This window comes from Oncorhynchus masou, unplaced genomic scaffold, assembly GCF_036934945.1.
Source record: "Oncorhynchus masou masou isolate Uvic2021 unplaced genomic scaffold, UVic_Omas_1.1 unplaced_scaffold_1913, whole genome shotgun sequence".
Lineage (NCBI taxonomy): Eukaryota > Metazoa > Chordata > Actinopteri > Salmoniformes > Salmonidae > Oncorhynchus > Oncorhynchus masou.
The window spans coordinates 7501-31277 of record NW_027008411.1 but is presented as its reverse complement, the minus strand read 5'-3'; the positions used below and the strand labels follow the sequence as shown (position 1 = coordinate 31277).

Genomic DNA, 23777 nt, shown 5'->3' with positions numbered 1-23777 from the left:
GGCAGATAGGCAAATCATTGTAAAATTTGTTCTTAACTGACTTGCCAAGTTAAATAAAGGTTAAATAAAATAAAAAATGTGGGCAATTTGGACAAATGTCAATGCAGCGTTTATGAGTTGATGTTGATTTTACTATTGGACATTTTAGGTGACATCATTTTTGTCATTTTTAAATTACAGTTGAATGCATTCTCAAAAGAATGAGAAAGGGACAGAAAATGAATGACCTTTATTTAACCTACACTTAGAAGAAAAGGTGCTATCTAGAACCTAAAAGGTTAGGCTGTCCTCATAAGAGAACTCTTTGAAGATCCATTTTGAGTAGAACCATTTCGGGTTCCATGTAGAACCCTCTGTGGAAAGGGTTCTTCCTGGAACCAAAAATGGTCCTTCTATGGGGACAGCTAAAGAACCCCATTGGAACCCTTCTTTTCTAAGAGTGTACCTTGTTAAATTGCAATAGCAAAATGACATGACATCTAGATATCACTTCCGTATTCCATCCTCTCCTTTCTGTGGGGTGATTCTAGGTTCTAGGCCTGCATGCTAAGTGAATTCTGCTGCATTTCAGGAGGTGTCAGTGGCAGCAAAGTCCTTCCTATTTGATAAACAGTGTTTACATCAAGCACCCCATTGCCCTATTAGTATTAAAAGGAGTTACTTCAGAAAGCTCTTATTCTGCCCTTAGACACTTTTCTATTATTTATGATGGAATTGAAAGCCTTGCGGAGCGCGAGGATAGAACATCTCTGCATAGGAAATGATGTGCCGCAGCCAGTTTACATAACGCACTCTGGTAAACAGAGGATTAAAGACTACGGGGTAATTAGAGCAAAATGTTATCTCCACACATTACTTTGTTTGGATTAGATGTGTGTGTGTGTGTGGGGGGGGTTAAAGGCAAGAACATCGTGAAACCTTTGATGGTTTCCAAAGCCTTAATATTGAAGTCTTTTTTTAAAGCATGGGACTCATGCATGGGGAAGTACCCAGCTGATAACAACTTTTGTATCCAGTAAAATTGTGTGAAACAGACATTACAGTGACTTGTGTCCATCATCAGAAGCTTCTTGTTATCTGTTTGAGACTTAGTTCTTATCTTTGAATTTGAGATGTTCTTTCATAGTCAAATGTCACTTCTTGACACAATCAATGCTAGTAACAATATCTTACTTCAAGGCTGACCGGGGTTCAAACCCAGGGTGTCGTGTGCATCGTTTTTACAGTTTTACAAAAACTGGTTAGCATACCCATTTAAACTCCTACTCTGGCTCAATGTAAAGACGCTAAGATAGAAAGTATGTAGCCTCACTGAATGTGTGCATTTAGTACGTAACCTCACTGAATGTGTGCATTTAGTACCTAACCTCACTGAATGTGTGCATTTAGTACGTAACCTCACTGAATGTGTGCATTTAGTACGTAACCTCACTGAATGTGTGCATTTAGTACGTAACCTCACTGAATGTGTGCATTTAGTACGTAACCTCACTGAATGTGTGCATTTAGTACGTAACCTCACTGAATGTGTGCATTTAGTACGTAACCTCACTGAATGTGTGCATTTAGTACGTAACCTCACTGAATGTGTGCATTTAGTACGTAACCTCACTGAATGTGTGCATTTAGTACGTAACCTCACTGAATGTGTGCATTTAGTACGTAACCTCACTGAATGTGTGCATTTAGTACGTAACCTCACTGAATGTGTGCATTTAGTACGTAACCTCACTGAATGTGTGCATTTAGTACGTAACCTCACTGAATGTGTGCATTTAGTACGTAACCTCACTGAATGTGTGCATTTAGTACGTAACCTCACTGAATGTGTGCATTTAGTACGTAACCTCACTGAATGTGTACATTTAGTACGTAACCTCACTGAATGTGTGCATTTAGTACGTAACCTCACTGAATGTGTGCATTTAGTACGTAACCTCACTGAATGTGTGCGTTTGGTAAGTAACCTCATTGAATGTGTTCATTGAGTATGTAGCCTCACTGAATGTGTGCATTTAGTACGTAACCTCACTGAATGTGTGCATTTGGTATGTAACCTCATTGAATGTGTTCATTGAGTATGTAACCTCACTGAATGTGTTCATTGAGTGTGTAACCTCACTGAATGTGTGCATTTAATATGGAACCTCATTGAATGTGTGCATTTGCAAGTAAACTCACTGAATGTGTGCATTTAATATGTTACCTCACTGAATGTGTGCATTTAGTATGTAACCTCACTGAATGTGTGCATTTAGTATGTAACCTCACTGAATGTGTGCATTTAGTATGTAACCTCACTGAATGTGTGCATTTAGTATGTAACCTCACTGAATGTGTGCATTTAGTATGTAACCTCACTGAATGTGTGCATTTAGTATGTAACCTCATTGAATGTGTGCATTTAGTACGTAACCTCACTGAATGTGTGCATTTAGTACGTAACCTCACTGAATGTGTGCATTTGGTATGTAACCTCATTGAATGTGTTCATTGAGTATGTAACCTCACTGAATGTGTTCATTGAGTGTGTAACCTCACTGAATGTGTGCATTTAATATGTAACCTCATTGAATGTGTGCATTTGCAAGTAAACTCACTGAATGTGTGCATTTAATATGTTACCTCACTGAATGTGTGCATTTAGTATGTAACCTCACTGAATGTGTGCATTTAGTATGTAACCTCACTGAATGTGTGCATTTAGTATGTAACCTCACTGAATGTGTGCATTTAGTATGTAACCTCACTGAATGTGTGCATTTGCAAGTAAATGAGGTTACATACCAAATGCACACATTCAGTGAGGTTACGTACTAATTTAGTATGTAACCTCACTGAATGTGTGCATTTAGTATGTAACCTCACTGAATGTGTGCATTTAGTATGTAACCTCACTGAATGTGTGCATTTAGTATGTAACCTCACTGAATGTGTGCATTTAGTATGTAACCTCACTGAATGTGTGCATTTAGTATGTAACCTCACTGAATGTGTGCATTTAGTATGTAACCTCACTGAATGTGTGCATTTAGTATGTAACCTCACTGAATGTGTGCATTTGTATGCTTAACTCACTTATCAACCCTGCTCCAAACACCCGATATATCATATGATTTTTCACACTCGAACACCATCAAAGAGACATACCCCACTCAAATATTGAATCAATCTTTATTTATATTAAATTAAAAATATATTTTTTGACAGATTCATGTAACAAATATGAGAACAGTACTTCCATGATATCAAGCTTTAGGTCTGGTCTAAAGTTCAGTGGAGAGTTGTAGCCAGTGCTGCCAACATTCTGTGGGGAGGCAGGGAGTAGGAGCTAGAGGGCTGAACCAGAAAGGGGAGGGACACACTGTGTCTCTGTCAGTGTTTGACAACATTTATAAATAAGCATGCAGTTAAATCAAACATTACATCAAAATAACTTTGGTAGTTTGTGTTCACGTACTGTACAGGCCAGTCAAGTGGGAGGTGCCTCACGATATGGATCTCAATTTCTACATCTTCCAATTCAACCTTGATGTCTTCGAACATGGAAATCATGGAAAGGGTTGGCTCAGGGGTGAATGTACATTTGCACACTGGACTGATAAACAAGGAGATAGATGGACTGGATGGCACATGACTGAAATAGAACAGGGGCTGAAACATATCTTGGCAGGTTGAGTTGGCAACACTGCTCTGAAGTATTTTGAGAGAGGGAGAGAGTGAGAGAGAGAGTGGTGAGTGGTGTGAGTGGTGGTGGTGAGTGAGTGAGTGAGTGAGTGGTGGTGGTGGTGAGTGAGAGAGTGAGTGAGAGAGAGAGAGAGAGAGAGAGAGAGAGAGAGAGAGAGAGAGAGAGAGAGAGAGAGAGGTAAAAAGAAGATATAAACCATTGTTAACCCCAACACAGATATTAAATAGAGAACTCACAGATAGATGCTTCATACAGTTCAACTAGCCAGTTTCACAGGCGAGTGCCCGACAAGGGTGTTTTACATTTCAAATCAAAATGTACTACCCAAAGTAGATATACCGTACACACAGAAGCTATGTCATATCTAACGCTGACACCTGATAAACAGACGAAAGGGAAAGAGAACAGAGAAAGAACTGAACGTGAAACAGAGAGAAAAGTGGTAAAAAAGTTAAAGCATTCTCCTCCTATGGACACATTTCAGCGGTCAGCCTCGTCTCTGTGCTTTATAAAAATACTATTCACATTTTGTCACGGGACAATAGTGTGTTCAATCTGGAGGAAAGTCCAAATGACTGTACAGTTACATTGGTTTGATAGGTATATCCATTTCAACACAGAAAATGGAACCGATAGAATGCGTCTTCTCTAATAGGACAATTCAGATGGTGTCACATTATCAGGATGTATTGAAATATTATCCGAATACTGAATGAGGTGACACGTGTTGCGGCTGTAAAACCCTCATTCATGTTATTAAATACACTTCATCAACACAATACAATAAACAGAAGGATTTTTGAATATGTTGAAATAGTTTTAAAAAACAGTGACAGACCAAAACATCGGTTATGATAAATATGACTAAATTAACAGTAGAAGCCAGGATGACTATGAATCCTATATTGAACAGTAAAGATGAATCCTATACTGAACAGTAAAGATGAATCCTATATTGAACAGTAAAGATGAATCCTATACTGAACAGTAAAGATGAATCCTATATTGAACAGTAAAGATGAATCCTATATTGAACAGTAAAGATGAATCCTCTACTGAACATTAAAGATGAAACCTAAATTTGACAGTAAAGATTAATCTTATATTTGACAGTAAAGATGAATCCTATATTTGACAGTAAAGATGAATCCTATATTGAACAGTAAAGATGAATCCTATACTGAACAGTAAGTGTATGTTTGTGAATTAACTGTATACAGTGGTGTAAGGTATTAAACACTTAAACCTTTCCATGGTGTGTTTTATCTTAACAACAGGAAGTTACTACAGAATTGTGCTACTGATTTCTTTCCAACTCCAAACAGCAATAGAAGCTGTCCCTCAAACCATCTATCCTCGGACAAAAATGGAAAATACTATTAATTGAACTAACAAATACTCAGGTTAAAGAGCAATAACACTCACAATGAGGTATCATGCATGATATATATTAGGTACAACAGGCATAGCTAATACAGTTCTACTGCAGTGGTGGAGGATACAGTACTTGTGCTGCTGATTGTGTCATAGAATACTTTCCAACTACATACTGTGTAGGAGAATACTAAGGGGCCACACCTTTCCAACTACATACTGTATAGGAGAATACTAAGGGGCCAAACCTTTCCAACTACATACTGTATAGGAGAATACTAAGGGGCCAAACCTTTCCAACTACATACTGTATAGGAGAATACTAAGGGGCCACACCTTTCCAACTACATACTGTATAGGAGAATACTAAGGGGCCACACCTTTCCAACTACATACTGTATAGGAGAATACTAAGGGGCCAAACCTGTCCAGCTACATACTGTATAGGAGAATACTAAGGGGCCAAACCTTTCCAACTGCATACTGTATAGGAGAATACTAAGGGGCCAAACTTTTCCAACTACATACTGTATAGGAGAATACTAAGGGGCCAAACCTTTCCAACTACATACTGTATAGGAGAATACTAAGGGCCAAACCTTTCCAACTACATACTGTATAGGAGAATACTAAGGGGCCAAACCTGTCCAGCTACATACTGTATAGGAGAATACTAAGGGGCCAAACCTTTCCAACCAAGTAGAGATGTCATTTTCTGGTAGATAAAGAGACGTCAAAGACTAGTGTTGCTATTTGAACAAAATGGCGGACGGTGAACATTGAGCCAAACTGTTGGCAGCTATGGTGTCCATATTAGGACTGGCTCAGGGTCATAACAGGCTCTTCTAATATGAACACGTACAAAGAGAGACTGTTTTTTCACTGGTTTTGAAAATCATAGAATCTGCAATCTGTCATTTCAGTCCTTGAGGAAAAACAAGTTAAACACAACATGAATACTTCACATTGTAATGACATGTTAATTCCGGTTTGCGGAACTATTTGGGTCCAACGGCAGAACAAAATAGTTGTCATCATAACCAGAGGCAGTAGAACGACAGGAAGCAGACAAATAGCACATACATATGAAGACTTCTCATTCAGTACTTCACTATGTCCCCAAGTTTCTCTCTGTTCTGTTCCTTCATATATCTCAACCTTGCAGGTGTAAATGTGAAATGCATTTGAAATAATCATGTGGTTGGATTATTGTGGTTGGATTAACTAAGATAAAACACGTTATTTAAAAATTATTTTTCACTTCCTGCTCGTTGGATCAATGTGCTCCATATGGACTAAAACAAACACCCACAAAGCAGCAGAAACATGTATCAATAACCCTCCTCTCTGCCACAAGGACAGCTGGGATACGCCTCCTTATGCTGTATGACAAATATAGACAAAGTAAAGGCAAATCGAGTAGGAAATGAAAAAATGAACATGCATGGCTCCATAACAGCAGTGTAACCAAATGACTCTGAAACAGAGGTTTACCGGTGGTCCTGGACGTTCCACTAGGCAGCAGAAGCTGTCTGGCAGTATTCTCATAGGTGTTTATGAGGCATCAGTAGTACAGGTAACTGCTCCTAGTTCAAGTTAGTACAGGTAACTGCTCCTAGTACAAGTTAGTACAGGTAACTGCTCCTAGTACAAGTTAGTACAGGTAACTGCTCCTAGTACAAGTTAGTACAGGTAACTGCTCCTAGTACAAGTTAGTACAGGTAACTGCTCCAAGTTAGTACAGGTAACTGCTCCTAGTACAAGTTAGTACAGGTAACTGCTCCTAGTACAAGTTAGTACAGGTAACTGCTCCTAGTACAAGTTAGTACAGGTAACTGCTCCTAGTACAAGTTAGTACAGGTAACTGCTCTAGTACAAGTTAGTACAGGTAACTGCTCCTAGTACAAGTTAGTACAGGTTACTGCTCCTAGTACAAGTTAGTACAGGTAACTGCTCCTAGTACAAGTTAGTACAGGTTACTGCTCCTAGTACAAGTTAGTACAGGTTACTGCTCCTAGTACAAGTTAGTACAGGTAACTGCTCCTAGTACAAGTTAGTACAGGTAACTGCTCCTAGTACAAGTTAGTACAGGTAACTGCTCTAGTACAAGTTAGTACAGGTAACTGCTCCTAGTACAAGTTAGTACAGGTAACTGCTCCTAGTACAAGTTAGTACAGGTAACTGCTCCTAGTACAAGTTAGTACAGGTTACTGCTCCTAGTACAAGTTAGTACAGGTAACTGCTCCTAGTACAAGTTAGTACAGGTAACTGCTCTAGTACAAGTTAGTACAGGTAACTGCTCCTAGTACAAGTTAGTACAGGTAACTGCTCCTAGTACAAGTTAGTACAGGTAACTGCTCCTAGTACAAGTTAGTACAGGTAACTGCTCCCAGTACAAGTTAGTACAGGTAACTGCTCCTAGTACAAGTTAGTATAGGTAACTGCTCCTAGTACAAGTTAGTACAGGTAACTGCTCCTAGTACAAGTTAGTACAGGTAACTGCTCTAGTACAAGTTACTATTTATTCTAAATGGTCAGTTACACATGACTTGTAATCACTGGTCCTGCCCGAGTGGGGCAGCGGTCTAAGGCACTGTATCTCAGTGCTAAAGGCGTCCCTACAGACCAAGCTGTATCACAACCTGCCATGAATGAGAGTCCCATAGGGCGGTGCAAATTGGACCAGCGTTGTCGGAGTAGGTCGTCATTGTAAATAAGAATTTGTTCTTAACTGACTTGCCTAGTTAAATAACATAAAAACATTTCCATTTGGCACTAGTCATACCCTTCACATTAAGGTTGGGGTCAGTTCAGAATTGAATTGAGTTAATTAATAAACAGCCATTTTAAGTCATGAATTCCATTTTTATTTGCTGATTTGACAACTGAACTTCATGTCGCCCTCATCTCAGAGTAACAGAGAGACTTGTGGTGAAGTCGCACAAGAAGATTCCGTATCAAATCTCTGGAACTTGACATTTTGGATTTAGAATGAGGAGTTGGTAAACCTATTGCTGTATAGAGGTGAACTGAGAGTTGTCAGGGGAGAGAGAGGCTAGCTGACTGTCAGTGGGCTTAGTTTAACCACTGGTTCTGAGGTTAAACTACTACCTTTATAGAGGACTAGTTCTGTGGTTAAACTACTACCTTTATAGAGGACTAGTTCTGTGGTTAAACTTAAACCACACCCAATACTACCACCCCCTCCCAGTGGAGCTCCTCCCTCCCTCCCTCCCTCCCTCCCTCCCTCCCTCCCTCCCTCCCTCCCTCCCTCCCTCCCTCCCTCCCTCCCTCCCTCCCTCCCTCCCTCCCTCCCTCCCTCCCTCCCTCCCTCCATGAGAATCTGTCTATATGGAATCTGTCTCTCATCCATTCATCCAGGCCTCCACTAGAAAGGACACCCTCCTCCTCCTCTCTCTGTGTCTCAGCCACCGTAGCGAGTTATAACGGAGACTATTTTTCATGCTACAACAGTCCTCCTCATTATCCTCTCATTTGCATTGCAAACCGTTACCTCAAACTCTGTGTCCCTCTGTCAGGCCACAATCTGCATAACCTAATATCCTCGCAGTGATGAATCTCTTCCGAGACATTATTGAGAAAAAATCCTATGTCATTCCATTGAAGCCAGTGATAAAGGAACTTTTACAAAGTTATTTGTTAAGATGCCCACATGGTTTACAGTAGTTTTAGACGTGAAAAGGTTTTTTTTAGACTAGTTAAGCTGCCCACATGGTTTACAGTAGTTTAGACGTGATAAGAGCTTTCAAGTTAAGCTGACCCACGTGGTTTACAGTAGTTTAGACGTGATAAGAGCTTTCAAGTGAACAACATAACAGTGAACGTAATGACACCCCAAAAATTATCCAATGGATGACCTGCGTTGTACATACAGGTAAGTAGTTGTTGTTTTTAACACATTATATAAATAATTGTGAAAATTAAATAGAGTAAACATTAAATAAAACATGTTGAAAATGGTACAAGGCTTGGTCACAACAGAGTTAGCTACCGTAAATACTGTAAGAGGTGAGTAACACTGAAGTGATGGTGATGCAATATCTACAATATGTAGCTCCTTTGTGAGGAACATTTCAACATACAGTAGTGGTTGGTTGTCTTTCCATCTCTCTCTCTCTCTGCAGTTCATTTTGTCGCAACAACAGTCATGTAAAACACTGTGCTCTGTATAACATCTCTTTTTCGACACACTTCACCTTTTCCATCTGCGTTTCCTCATCGTGGTTCCTCTGTACGTCCCGAGAGTCCTGACACCATCCCTGTCTGTGTAGAGAACAGTGCACATGGTCATACTATCTCCATATAGCGTGGTTCCTCCATGCTCCTTTCACAAACACCACCACTGCTGCCAGTCCAGCTTATATACAGCGTCAGAGGTTAACATGGCCTGGTCTTTACCTAGAGACGTTTTACTGTTGTTACTGTACCAGTGAGGGGCTAGAGTGGAGATAAGGAGGTGGAGTCTGGTAGTGTGTTGGTTGGTGGCACTCTGAGTAGGGTCTGCTAGCTCCTTCTCTGGAGAACGCTAGCTAGTTAGCTAGTTAGCGCAGGTGATGGATGGTGGGATGTCGTGGGGAGGGGTTTGGGGGAGGCTCTCGTGACTGTTTGAGGTACTGAGGAAGGGACAGAGGAACCGAGAAGGCTGGGTACTAGCTGGTCAAGAAGCTGGAGGAAGGTGGGTTGGGACCTCACTTCTATACCACTGTGTTCCTCTGTCGGTATGGGGGAGGGGCAGAACTGTGCCCGGCTTGAGATTGGATGAGAACTCTGATAGGTACTCGGGGTTTTCGGCCACCTCCGGCCTGATGCAGCCGTTCCGTTTGTAGAACAACTTGCCATTGGTGGTTCCCGCCTCAAGGGTGCTGCCCGCCTGGTTTGTAAAGCTGTTCAACGGCTTGGGTGGCAGGCTGTGCTGCCAGTACTCTGGATTGTCAAAGGTCACCTTGAGCTTCTTGCCTGCCGGTTTGCCTCCGCCTGGTTCCCCTGTCCCTGCTTCAGTACACTGCCAGGGTGGGTGGTGTGCCCCTGGTAGGCTGGTATAACACTTCTCTGGTCCTCGGGCACCGACATGGAGAGGGACCTTTCTTGACAGTTGACCTTTCAGGGTGGTAAACCTGGGTGGCAGAGGGCCCACCACCACACTGGATTAGGTGGGACTGGTGTCCCTGAAGGCCCAGGTGGGTTCGTTGTGGTGAGTTGCCAGATAGGGCCGAGTGGCCAGGTTTCACACCAACACTGTGGAGCTTGTGAATGTGGTGACCCGGCAGTGGGTGATGGCAGCCTCCCCTGCAGCCCAGAAGGGGAGCTCTCTGTCGGTGCGACGGGGTAGTAAGGAAGGCCAGTCTGGACGGTGAGTTGGGATAGGAGCCAATACTGATAGTCGAGGCTGTACTCTGTGATGGGAGACCACCGTTCTTTCTCAAGACCAGGTCTCCGGGGTTGTGGAAGGTGTTGAGGTAGAGAGGCTCGTTGATGTACTCGTCTTCGCCCCTTGGGCTGGCTGTTGGGTGTGCTGTGGTAGGCTGGGTTGTCCAGGGCGTGGACCTCGCCGTTCTTGCGCCGCGCCACGAATGGGTTCTCCTCAATCGGTTTCAGATAGTCTAGAGAAAGAGAGAGAGAGAGAGAGAGAGAGAGAGAGAGAGAGAGAGAGAGAGAGAGAAAGAAAGAAGGAGAGAAAACAATAAATAGTGTGTGAGAGAGAGAGAAAGAAGAGAAAGAGAGAAAATGAGAAGAGGGTAGTTCACCAAAGATCAGTGAGCAGATCCATATCAAGGTCTGAAGGCCACCTTGCCAAGCCTTTCCTTGTCAGTCTCCTCTCTCAGCATCCTGAGGTGAACCAGCAGCTCCAGTTCTGCACTGCTGCCTGCCAGGCACTATAATAGTATGGGGTGGAATCTATCTATTTGACACTCCTCCCCTCCACCCCCACTCTCCCACCCTTCCACTCCTCCCCTCCACTCCCCCACTCTCCCACCCTTCCACTCCTCCCCTCCACCCCTCCACTCTCCCACTCCTCCACCCTTCCACTCCTCCACCCCTCCACTTCTCCACTTCTCCACCCCTCCACTCCTCCACTCCTCCACCCCTCCACTCCTCCACCCCTACACTCCTCCACCCCTCCACTCCTCCACTTCTCCACTCCTCCACCCTCCACTCCTCCACCCTCCACTCCCCACTCCTCCACCCATCCACCTTAACTTCTCCACTCCTCCACCTCCACTTCTCCACTCATCCACTCCTCCACTCCTCCACTTCTCCACTCCTCCACCCTTCACCACTCCACCCCCACTCCCCTACCCATCCACCTCCACTCTCCACTCCTCCACTTCTCCACCCTCCACCCTCCACCCCTCCACTTCTCCACTCCTCCACTCCTCCACCCATCCACCTCCACTTCTCCACTCCTCCACTCCTCCACCCTCCACTCCTCCACTTCCCACTCCTCCACTCCTCCACCCTTCCACCCCTCCACCCCTCCACTCCTCCACCCTCCACCCTCCACCCCCTCCACTCCTCCACCCTCCACCCTCCACCCTCCACTCCTCCACTTCTCCACTCCTCCACCCTCCACTCCTCCCCTTCTCCACTCCCCCCTCCTCCACCCATCCACCTCCACTTCTCCACTCCTCCACCCTCCACTCCTCCACCCTCCACCCTCCACCCTCCACTCCTCCACTTCTCCACTCCTCCACCCTCCACTTCTCCACCCCCCACTTCTCCACTCCCCACTCCTCCACTCCCCCCATTTCTCTACTTCTCCACCCATCCACTTCTCCACTCCTCCACCTCTCTACCCCTCCACTCTGCCATTTCTCTACTTCTCCACCCTCCACCCTCCACTCCTCCACCCCTCCACTCCTCCACTTCTCCAACCCTCCACCCCTCCACTCCTCCACCCCTCCACTCCTCCACTTCTCCACTCCTCCACCCTCCACTCCTCCACTCTCCACTCCTCCACCCATCCACCTCCACTTCTCCACTCCTCCACTCCTCCACTCCTCCACCCTCCACTCCTCCACCCCCTCCACTCCTCCACCCTCCACTCCTCCACCCTCCACTTCTCCACCCCTCCACTCCCCCACTCCTCCACTCCCCCATTTCTCTACTTCTCCACCCATCCACTTCTCCAATCCTCTACCCTCCACCCTCCACTCCTCTACCCCTCCACTCCTCAACTCCACCACTCCTCCACACGTTCACTCCTCTACCCCTCCACTCCTCCACTCCACCACTCCTCCACACGTCCACCCTCCTCTACCCCTCCACCCTCCACCTCTTCACTTCTCCACCCCCTCCACTCCTCCACCTCTCCACCCCTCCACTCCCCTAACCCCTCACCCTCCACTCCTCCACCTCTCCACTCTCCCATTTCTCTACTTCTCCACTCCCCCACTCCTCTACCCCTCCACTCCCCCACTCCTCTACCCTCCACTCCCCCACTCATCCTCCACTCCCCCACTCATTCACTCCCCCACTCCTCCACCCGTCCCTCCTCCATTCCCCTACTCCACTCTGGTGCTCAACCGCCCCCTCCACCCCTCCACTCCTCCACTCCCCCCCACTCCTCTACCCCTCCACTCCCCCACTCCTCTACCCCTCCACTCCTCCACTTCTCCACTCCCCCACTCCCCCACTCCTCCACTTCTCCACCCGTCCACTCCTCCATTCCCCTACTCCACTCTGGTGCTCAACCGCCCCTCCACCCTCCACTCCTCCACTCCCCCACTCCTCTACCCCTCCACTCCCCCACTCCTCTACCCCTCCACTCCCCCACTCATTCAATCCTCCACTCCCCACTCCTCCACCAGATCTGTCTAGGCTCTAGGCTTGGGTTTCCTGGACACAGATAAGCCTAGCTATTCCAATGGAGATTCTTCATTGTGCATGTTTTTAGTTCAGGACTAAGCCAGCCCCAGATGGTCTAACTACCTGACGAGGTCTTATCCTTCATGGGGGTCATGTAGCCGTCCTCGTCCGTGTCCCCCCGGGGCCCCACACCCCGGTCCCCCAGGAACACGGTAGGGTCGGCACTGTAGCGCTGCCCGTTGTTGTCCTCTGCCCCGGGCCTTATCTGGGTCTTCTTCTTGAGCAGCGTGCCATTGCAGCGCTGGTCCTCTAGGGCGTCCAGGGCTGCCCCCTGCGTGCCTGCAGGATCTGGAGAGGAGACACAAGACGGGGACCCTCCCAATGCCAGGCCCTCCTCAGGGGTCGAGCCTGAACCGTCCCGGTACCCAAACTGGTTCTGGGGAAAAGGGGAGACAACATGAGAGGAAAACATTAACTCCAATGTAGGAGGACTAACACTCATTACAAAGCCGCTCTTACAAATCAAGGATGTTTTTCATTTATTTAATGTCATTTATTATTCTCATGGAGATGAACATCTCTTACAAGAGAGGGCCTGTATAGTTACTCTGAAACCAGATCTGGACCAGAGTTATGAGAGAAAACGTTTGACTCCATGAACCAACATGTTGTTGTGAATCAAATGACTCCATGAACCAACATGTTGTTGTGAATCAAATGACTCCATGAACCAACATGTTGTTGTGAATCAAATGACTCCATGAACCAACATGTTGTTGTGAATCAAATGACTCCATGAACCAACATGTTGTTGTGAATCAAATGACTCCATGAACCAACATGTTGTTGTGAATCAAATGACTCCATGAACCAACATGTTGTTGTGAATCAAATGACTCCATGAACCAACATGTTGTTGTGAATCAAATGACTCCATGAACCAACATGTTGTTGTGAATCAAATGTCTCTGCGGCTGTTTTCCAGGGTATAGTTTTGGTTCAAAGGTCTCGAAGAAAGAAGGAGGAAAAAACAGAGTTTGTATTTAAACACCTGAACCCTATGAACAACAACAATAACAACAACAAACATATTACATGACTTATAGGGCAAGTATATTTCCTGATATTCTCCAGGATAGCTCCAAGCTATTAGAGCTGGGACAGCTTGCCAGAGTTTCTACTAGAGAGCCATCCCCCTGCCCGCAAGGTTTTACTGCTAATATTAGTCACCTTCTGGGAAGCCACAAAGGGAGAGGGGGGGGGGGTCCTGGGGACCGGCCTCTCTTTCACTCCCACCCACTCTTTCCCTCTGTCCTCTCTCCATCACTCCATCGCTCTGCAATCAGCTCTTCTCCTCTCCTCCTCTAGCCCAACCTCTCTATTCATCCCTCTCCTCCGTCAAGTTTTTAAAAGGCCCCATTATCCTCTTCTCCGGTGAGGTTCAATCAGAAAAGCAAATTAGTCAGAATTACACTCTATCCCAAATGGCACCCTATTCCATTTATAGTGAACTACTTCTGACCACTACTCAAAATAAGTGCACTGTATAGGCAGGGGGCATTTGGGCCACATCCTAGCTAGTCTATTTTATTCACTGTGCCAGCGGAGCCAGTGTTTCCAGTTCTTTCACTTTGCAATTTTCTTCCATGACTCCCTGTCCTATTCATAGTCCTAGACTGTTTGACTGCATAATGAAAATGTGTTTCAGTCAGAATATTGACCTTTGACATTTCAGATGTGTGGTGCCTGTGTCCAGGTCCCCCAGGGCCATGGCATGACCGCCAGCACGAGGCACATGGGCACACAGTCAATATGAGATGCAGGATCATGGTCGAGGCAGAGCGGTGGCGGCGACAGAGTAAATAGCCAAGCCCAGGACTCATTGTCTCTGAGCAAACGGTGGCGGCGCTTTAGTGGAGAGGCTGCTATTTACACACGGAGGCCGGCGTAATGAAAAGGAGGCCTGGAGAGCAGGTGGATAAAAGGCCAGGGTCGGGCGTGACACTGGGACACAGAGATGGAGAAGGAGGACTGGACAGAAGAGAAGAACTGGAGAGGCAGACTGGGACAGAGAGAGTGAGAACTGAGAAGAACTGGAGGAGATATACTGGGACAGAGAGAGAGAAGAACTGGAGGAGATACACTGGACAGAGAGAGAGAAGAACTGGAGAGATATACAGAGAGAGAGAGAAGAACTGGAGAAGGCAGACTGGGACAGAGAGAGAGAGAAGAACTGGAGGACTGGGACAGAGAGAGAAGAGATGGAGGAGATAGACAGAGAAAGAACTGGGACAGATGGAGACAGAGAACTGGAGGAGGCAGACTGGGACAGAGAGAGAGAGAGAAATAACTGGAGGATATGCTGGGACAGAGAGAGAGAGAAGAACTGGAGGAGATACACTGAGACAGAGACAGAGAGAGAACTGGAGGATAACTGGACAGAGAGAAAGATAATAACTGAGGGGAGGCAGACAGAGAGAGAGAAGAACTGGAGAGGACAGAGAGAAGAGAACTGGAGGAGATATACTGGGACAGAGAGACAGAGAGAGAACTGGAGGAGATAGACTGGGACAGAGAGAGAGAAGAACTGGAGAGGGACAGGCAGACTGGGACAGAGAGACAGAGAGAGATAAGAACTGGAGGAGGCAGACTGGGACAGAGAGAGAGAGAAGAACTGGACTGGGAGAGAGAGAGAAGAACTGGAGGAGATACACTGGGACAGAGAGAGAGAAAGAACTGGAGGACTGGAGGAGGCAGACTGGGACAGAGAGAGAGAAACTGGAGAACTGGGAGAGAGGCTGGAGGAGACAGACTGGGACAGAGAGAGAAGAAGAACTGGAGGAGGCAGACTGGGACAGAGAGAGAGAACTGGAGAGAAGAACTGGAGACAGATAGGAGATAGACTGGGACTGGAGGACAGAGACAGAGAGAGAGAAGAACTGGAGGAGGGACAGAGAGAGAGAGAAGAACTGGAGGAGATACACTGGGACAGAGAGAGAGAAAGAACTGGAGGAGGGACTGGGACAGAGAGAGAGAAGAACTGGAGGAGGCAGACTGGGACAGAGAGAGAGAGAAGAACTGGAGGAGAGACTACTGGGACAGAGACAGAGATAATAACTGGAGAGGCAGACTGGGACAGAGAGAGAGAGAAGAAGAACTGGAGGAGATACAGAGAGAGAAGAACTGGAGACAGAGGAGAGAAGAACTGGAGGAGATACACTGGGACAGAGAGAGAGAGAAGAACTGGAGGAGGCAGACTGGGACAGAGAGAGAGAGAACTGGAGGAGGCAGACTGGGACAGAGAGAGAGAGAAGAACTGGAGGAGGCAGACTGGGACAGAGAGAGAGAAGAACTGGAGGAGGCAGAACTGGGACAGACTGAGAGAGAGAAGAACTGGAGGAGGGACAGAGAGAGAGAGAACTGGAGGAGGCAGACTGGGACAGAGAGAGAGAGAAGAACTGGAGGAGGGACTGGGAGAGAGAGAGAGAAGAACTGGAGGAGGCAGACTGGGACAGAGAGAGATGGAATAACTGGGACAGAGAGAGAGAGAAGAACTGGAGACTGGGACAGAGAGAGAGACTGGAGGAGATAGGAGATGACTGGGACAGAGAGAGAGAGAAGAACTGGAGGAGATACACTGGGACAGAGAGAGAGAGAAGAACTGGAGGAGGCAGACTGGGACAGAGAGAGAGAGAGAAGAACTGGAGGAGGGACAGACTGGAGAGACTGCAGACTGGGACAGAGGGAGAGAGAGAAGAACTGGAGGAGGACTGGGACAGAGAGAGAGGAGGGAAGAACTGGAGGAGATACAGACTGGGACAGAGAGAGAGAAGAACTGGAGGAGAGACTGGGACACTACAGGAGGGACAGAGAGAGAGAAGAACTGGAGGAGGCAGACTGGGACAGAGAGAGAGAGAAGAACTGGAGGAGGCAGACTGGGACAGAGAGAGAGAAGAACTGGAGGAGAGACAACTGGGACAGAGAGAGAAGAACTGGAGGAGATACACTGACAGAGAGAGAGAGAAGAACTGGAGGAGATACACTGGGACAGAGAGAGAGAGAAAGAACTGGAGGAGGGACAGAGAGAGAAGAACTGGAAGAGACTGGGAGAGAGAGAAGAACTGGAGGCAGACTGGGACAGAGAGAGAGGAAGAACTGGAGGAGATACACTGGGACAGAGAGAGAGAGAAGAACTGGAGGAGGCAGACTGGGAGAGAGAGAGGGAACTGGAGGAGGCAGACTGGGACAGAGAGAGAGATGGAGGAGATACACTGGGACAGAGAGAGAGAGAAGAACTGGAGGAGATACACTGGGACAGAGACAGAGAGAGAAGAACTGGAGGAGACTGGGACACTGGGACAGAGGACAGAGAGAGAAGAACTGGAGGAGAACTGGAGGAGGCAGACTGGGACAGAGAGAAGAACTGGAGGAGGCAGACTGGGACAGAGAGAGAGAAGAAGAACTGGAGGAGATACACTGGGAGAGAGAGAGAGAGAAGAACTGGAGGAGGGGACAGAGAGAAGAAGAACTGGAGGAGGCAGACTGGGACAGAGAGAGAGGGAAGAACTGGAGGAGATACACTGGGACAGAGAGAGAGATGGAGGAGGGACAGAGAGAGAGAAGAACTGGACTGGGACAGAGAGATGGAGGAGGCAGACTGGGACAGAGAGAGAGATAATAACTGGAGGAGGCAGACTGGGACAGAGAGAGAGATAATAACTGGAGGAGATATACTGGACAGAGAGGAGGAGATATACTGACAGAACTGGAGGAGGGACAGAGAGAGAGAGAAGAATGGAGGAGGCAGACTGGGACAGAGAGAGAAGAACTGGAGGAGGCAGACTGGGACAGAGAGAGAGAGAAAGAACTGGAGGAGGCAGACTGGGACAGAGAGAGAGAGAAGAACTGGAGGAGAAGAACTGGGACAGGAGAGAGAGAGAAGAACTGGAGGACAGGGACAGAGAAAGAGAGAAGGGCTGTCTAGATGAATGGAAATCAGATGGAAGTGGAGGTAGGGTTTGATACTTTCTGAGGCTGATAGGACATTGAGGAAAAGAGAGGAGGAATTACATCACAATTTAGTTGTTGTGGATAGTATGTGTGTGTAGTTGTTAATTTGAGTGTGTGTGTGTGTATGTGTGCTTCTGCTGTGTGTGTGTGGGACAGAGGGTGTTGGAGGAGTGCAGAGTGTGGTGTGGGGGAGGGGGTGTTTCTGTGCATGTGTGGGGGTGTTTCTGTGCATGTGTGTGTGTGTGTGTGTGTGTGTGTGTGTGTGTGTGTGTGTGTGTGTGTGTGTGTGTGTGTGTGTGCACAAATGTGTGCTTCTACCTACCCTGTTGGAGTCGACGGAGAGCCTGGCTGTGTATGATAGTGGAGGCATGTTAAAGTGATGGGGAACCAGGTACTCCTCAGCATCCATAAAGTCCTCCACATCCTCCTCATCCAACAGGCTCTGGAAGAACTTACTGTCAGTTGGGGCTGGGCAGCTTCATACGGTCATCCCCCTGAGTTAAGAAACACAGATACACAACATCATATTACTGTCTACTGGGTTGTGTTCAGCAGAGCTAATAACTGGACAGCGTAGCGGAAATGTTTTGCTGCGCAACACCACATTTGGGACGGTGGCGCTAACGTATGCTAATGTCATGAGCATGACGTTATAAGTAACAAGAACATCTCCCAGGACATGTCTTATATGGGCAGAAAGCTGAGATTATTTTCATCTAAATGCACTTTCCAGTTTACAGTAGCTATTAAATCAAATCAAATCAAATGTATTTATATAGCCCTTCGTACATCAGCTGATATCTCAAAGTGCTGTACAGAAACCCAGCCTAAAACCCCAAACAGCAAGCAATGCAGGCGTAGAAGCACAGTGAAAACACGTCCATGTTGTTTGAGGAGAGGACACAACAACAAAACACTTTCATCACGGCAACTGGTTTGATACATTCACCTCTGAAGGTAAATAATGTACTTACATTCAGTAATCTTGCTCTGTTTTGTCATCCTGAGGGTCCCAGAGATAAAATGTAGCGTAGTTTTGTTTGATCAAATCAATTTTTATATTAAAATGTCGAACTGGGTTCTAAAGTTTGAACCCCAGCTGGTTCTGGCCCCACACCCACCCCATTTGGGTATGTCGTTTTAGGCAAACATTGAAAAAAAGGGTCTGATCCCAGCTTCTACCCCTGAACAGTTAATCAAATGTCTACCCAGACTATCTGCATTGTCCCCCCCCACCTTGTCACCCCCCCATCTCCTCTTTTACGCTGCTGCTACTCTCTGTTTATTATCTATGCATAGTCACTTTAACTCTACCTACATGTACATATTACCTCAACTACCTCGACTAACCTGTTCCCACGCACATTGACGCTGTACCCCCTGTACAGAGCCTCGCTACTGTTATTTAACTGCTGCTCTTTAATTCATTGTAATTTTTATCCCATTTTTTACTTATCTATTTTTACTTAACAATTATTTATCTTAAAACTGCATTGTTAGTTAAGGGCTTGTAAGTAAGCATTTCACTGTAAGGTGTTCAGCGGATGTGAAAAATACAATTTGATTTGATTTGATTTGGAATTGATCAAGTTCAGGCAGAGTATGCCTCAACTGTCTACTTGCTCAACATGATCCTGATTTTTACAATATCTTGGGACTGTTGTGGACATGTGCATTAAACCAGAGTACGCAGATATGCAAAGTAAAAGGAAATACCTGAAACCCCACCTCTCAAGGAATACCTTAGGGACTAAGTAATCCTTCTCACCCCCCCTTAAATGATTTAGATGCACTATTGTAAAGTGGCTGTTCCGCTGGATGTCAGAAGGTGAATTCACCAATTTGTAAGTCACTGGGACTGGATAAGAGCGTCTGCTAAATGACTTAAATGTAAATGTAAATATTTAAGTTCAGCGAACTGCAATACTCCTAAACAGGATTTTCATGCATTTCTCAGGACTGGACTGCCTTGTGTCTCATCCACCAGCAGACCAGACAGAGAGAAGAGAGCAGGGCTGAGCCGTACCTGGATGACCAGGTATCTCTGGGAGTCCCGGGCCATCCTACACAACTCTGCAGCCAGCTCCTTAAACTTGGGCCTGCTGTCTGCGTCTATCATCCAGCCTGGAAGAAAGAAGACACAGCTTGTCATAAAAGAACATGTTTGATTCAGATAGTAAGGTAATGTGTAGTAACAACGACCTCTGAATGCTAAGGTGCCCTGTTGCTATCTGTGTACTGCTCATTCAGGCCCACTAAAAGGCTTTTAGTACGTTGTGTACATTTGAGTCCCAGAGGAATAGTGGTCACTGGTCACCATGGTGACTGCTGATACCAAATAACAGATTCATCCTGAATCTTAGAATAACATGAAATACCATTCAGTCATTGGCTGGCCTGAGACAATGTACAGTAGATAGTGTTAGAGAGAGAGAGAGAGACAGACAGAGAGAGACAGAGAGAGAGAAGAGAGAGAGAGAGAGAGAGAGAGAGAGAGAGAGAGAGAGAGAGAGAGAGAGAGAGAGAGAGAGAGAGAGAGAGAGAGAGAGAGAGAGAGAGAAAGAGAGAGAGAGAGAGAGAGAGAGAGAGAGAGAGAGAGAGAGAGAGAGAGAGAGAGAAGAGAAAGAGGAGAGGGAGAGATAACGACAGAGAGATGAAAAACTGAGAGACAGAGAGAGCGACAGAGAGGGACAGACACAAAGACAGAGAGAGAGAGAGAGAGAGAGAGAGAGAGAGTGCGTCAACAGTAACCTTGGGAAAATCCTCTGCATTATCATTAACAGCAGACTCGTACACTTCCTCAATGATAACAATGTACTGAGCAAATGTCAAATTGGCTTTTTACCAAATTACCGTACAACAGACCATGTATTCACCCTGCACACCCTAATTGACAACCAAACAAACCAAAACAAAGGCAAAGTCTTCTCATGCTTTGTTGATTTCAAAAAAGCCTTCGACTCAATTTGGCATGAGGGTCTGCTATACAAACTGATGGAAAGTGGTGTTGGGGGTAAAACATACGACATCATAAAATCCATGTACACAAACAACAAGTGTGCGGTTAAAATTGGCAAAAAACACACATTTCTTCACACAGGGTCGGACATTGAGACAGGGATGCAGCTTAAGCCCCACCCTCTTCAACATATATCAACGAACTGGCGCGGGCACTAGAAAAATCTGCAGCACCCGGCCTCACCCTACTAGAATCTGAAGTCAAATGTCTGCTGTTTGCTGATGATCTGGTGCTTCTGTCACCAACCAAGGAGGGCCTACAGCAGCACCTAGATCTTATGCACAGATTCTGTCAGACCTGGGCCCTGACAGTAAATCTCAGTAAGACCAAAATAATGGTGTTCCAAAAAAGGTCCAGTCACCAGGACCACAAATACAAATTCCATCTAGACACTGTTGCCCTAGAGCACACAAAAAACTATACATACCTTGGCCTAAACATCAGCGCCACAGGTAACTTCCACAAAGCTGTGAACGATCTGAGAGACAAGGCAAGAAGGGCATTCTATGCCATCAAAAGGAACATAAATTTCAACATACCAATTAGGATTTGGCTAAAATACTTGAATCAGTCATAGAGCCCATTGCCCTTTATGGTTGTGAGGTCTGGGGTCCGCTCACCAACCAAGACTTCACAAAATGGGACAAACACCAAATTGAGACTCTGCACGCAGAATTCTGCAAAAATATCCTCAGTGTACAACGTAGAACACCAAATAATGCATGCAGAGCAGAATTAGGCCGATACCCACTAATTATCAAAATCCAGAAAAGAGCAGTTAAATTCTATAACCACCTAAAAGGAAGCGATTCCCAAACCTTCCACAACAAAGCCATCACCTACAGAGAGATGAACCTGGAGAAGAGTCCTCTAAGCAAGCATATTCCTCAACTACCTCGGCTCTGTTCACAAACACACCCTACAGAGCCCCATGACAGCAGCACAATTAGACCCAACCAAATCATGAGAAAACAAAAAGATAATTACTTGACACATTGGAAAGAATTAACAAAAAACAGAGCAAACTAGAATGCTATTTGGCCCTACACAGAGAGTACACAGCGGCAGAATACCTGACCACTGTGACTGACCCAAAATTAAGGAAAGCTTTGACTATGTACAGACTCAGCGAGCATAGCCTTGCTATTGAGAAAGGCCGCCGCAATAGGTAAACATGGCTCTCAAGAGAAGACAGGCTATGTGCTCACTGCCCACAAAATGAGGTGGAAACTGAGCTGCACTTCCTAACCTCCTGCCCAATGTATGACCATATTAGAGAGACATATTTCCCTCAGATTACACAGATCCACAAAGAATTCATAAAACAAATCCAATTTTAATGAAAAACTCCCATATCTACTGGGTGAAATTCCACAGTGTGCCATCACAGCAGCAAGATTTTGTGACCTGTTGCCACCGAGAAAAGGGCAACCAGTGAAGAACACGCACCATTGTAAATACACACATATCTATGCTTATTTATTTTATCTTGTGTCCTTTACCATTTGCACATTGTAAAAACACTGTATATATATATAATATGACATTTGTAATGTCTTTATTGTTTTGAAACTTCTGTATGTGTGATGTCTACTGTTAATTTTTATTGTTTATTTCACTTTATATATTATATACCTTACCTGCTTTGGCAATGTTGACACATGTTTCCCATGCCAATAAAGCCCTTGAATTGAATTGAATTGAGAGAGAGAGAGACACGTAAACAGTGTCTACTGATCTTAGATCAGCTCTAATAAGTCTAGCTAGCGCTCTCCCCTCTCGCCCTCTGTCTTTCTCTCTCTCGTCCTCTCTCTCTCTCTCCCGCCCTCTCTCTCTCTTTCTCTCTCCTCTCCCTCTCCTCTCCTCCCTTCTCTCTCTTTCTCCCTCTCTCCCTCATTCTCTCATTTCCTTCCTGTTCATTCCCCTCCAACCAACCAACATGCGGAGCTGGTGCATTATCTAAATGTGCGGCAATCAACCCTCATTTCATCTCTAGCATTTTCTCCCAGCCACAGAGGCGCGGTGTTATGGCGGAATCAAATCACAAACAACAGCTCACAGTCAACATGTAATTAGAATGAATGCTCCCGTTAAGATGGAGGATGCTTTTCCTCGCCAGCCGAGAGAAGAGAGAGGAGTCCTCCTCGGACTGACCTCCCAGCTAATTCTATCTCCTCTTAAATCTGTCATTAGTGTGTGTGTGTGTGTGTGTGTGTGTGTGTGTGTGTGTGTGTGTGTGTGTGTGTGTGTGTGTGTGTGTGTGTGTGTGTGCCTGTGTAGAGTATGTGTGTGTTTGTGTCTGTGTACTAGAGTATGTGTGTGTGTCTGTGTGCTAGTGGGTTGGTTGGTGTGTGTGTGTGTGTGTGTGTGTGTGTGTGTGTGTGTGTGTGTGTGTGTGTGTGTGTGTGTGTGTGTGTGTGTGTGTGTGTGTGTGTGTGTGTGCTAGTATGGGTTTTGTGTGTGTGTGTGAGTGGGTGGGGTGTGTCACGTGGGTTGGTTAGTGTGTGGTGGTGGGTGGGTGTACGCGTTCATGTTTCACTAAAACACATCTAGTGAAATGTTATTGGTCACATACACATATTTTAGCAGATGTTATTGTAGTGAAATGCTTGTAAGAACACACACACACACACACACACACACACACACACACACACACACACACACACACACACACACACACACACACACACACACACACACACACACACACACACACACACACACACTCACACACACACACACACACACACACACACACACACACACAGACATACACACACTCTCTCTTGCTGCAAATTGTGGGTACACACACACACACACACACTACACACACACACACACACACACACACACACA

The 23777-nt window shown here is 45.9% G+C and overlaps 1 pseudogene; it reads right to left on the bottom strand.

Moving 5' to 3' along the window:
* Positions 1-9777: 9777 nt before the first annotated feature.
* Positions 9778-23777, bottom strand: part of LOC135532573 (receptor tyrosine-protein kinase erbB-4-like) — an 18219-nt pseudogene continuing 4219 nt past the window's right edge.